Genomic DNA, 1,159 nt, shown 5'->3' with positions numbered 1-1,159 from the left:
TTTAAGCTTCACCCACAAATCCTCCGTGTGACTGGGATTTCTTTCCATAACTTTCACTCCTAAGATCATCCTAAGATTTTCTATTGGATTTTCTATTTCTAAGTCAGGACTTTGCGGTGGCCAATCCATAATTACGAAATCTTGCTCGCTAAGGTACCTCATTACCACCTTTGCCTTGTGACATGAGCATTATCTTGCATGAAGCTAGATCTATCGACACATGAATAATGGGCACAACATGATCTTGAACAATGTTTTTATAGATCTGTGCGTTTACACGAGTTTGTAACCGGACAAGAGGCTATCTTGGCTAGAAAACATTCCAAATACCATAACACTTCCGCCCCCAAACTTGATAGTTTTCTTAGTGCACTTTGCACTTAGTCGTTCAGCAATACGTCTCTTTACATTGTTTTTTCCATCATTTCCAAATAAATCAAACTTGCTTTCATCACTGACTTTAATGAACTTAAGGATGAATTGAATGACCTTAAGAATGACTTGAATGCTTAAAAAATAACTGGAATCCTTCAAAAACAACTTGAATGATCTGGAGAATGACTTGAATGTCTTTGAGACTGACTGGTTGTAAAGAGGGTGATCATTTTACATTAAATTAATACAGAAAAGTGATCCCCCACTTTATATCACAAAGTTACAACATAAGTACAGCATGTAGTAAGAATAGATACTACACTTTGATCTTGGCCAAAAGGCCAAGAAAAGGGTATTTATTTGCTACCCCACCGAGCAAATTAGGCACAAGGCCGATTTTTAATGTGAGGAGTGAAGGGAAAATGGGGACCAACTCCCCGGGAAGTAGGGGAGCTGGATAGTGACAATTGGTATGAAGAGTTGCCAAGGTCTTATATGTGGGGCTGCCTCCACATATGGCCCTTGCTTGCAGTATCTGCCGGAACAGATACTACACTTTGAGATATTAAATCCTTTATTCATGTTAAAAATACATTGAAAATCAACATTGAACAAAAAACTTAGGCACATGGTCAACTCAAAAGGGGGAATTGTGGGCGTCGTTGGTTATCTTTGTCACTCTAGAACTAAACAAAATCAAAAGTTTCTAACAGCTAGTATCTTCTTTCACCATAATACGGCATTCACTCTTTCATACTGGGGGACGTCCTATTTAACTCCCAAT

At 38.4% G+C, this 1,159-nt stretch overlaps 1 pseudogene; it reads right to left on the bottom strand.

Moving 5' to 3' along the window:
- Positions 1-592: 592 nt before the first annotated feature.
- On the bottom strand, positions 593-729 carry LOC145292496 (U2 spliceosomal RNA; annotated as a pseudogene).
- Between the last annotated feature and the right edge of the window lie 430 nt (positions 730-1,159).

This window comes from Euprymna scolopes, chromosome 13 (genome assembly GCF_053919585.1).
Source record: "Euprymna scolopes isolate OS-2025 chromosome 13, ASM5391958v1, whole genome shotgun sequence".
Taxonomy (NCBI): Eukaryota; Metazoa; Mollusca; class Cephalopoda; order Sepiida; family Sepiolidae; genus Euprymna; species Euprymna scolopes.
Note: the sequence above shows the minus strand (reverse complement) of the source record. Positions and strands in the feature narration are given on the sequence as shown.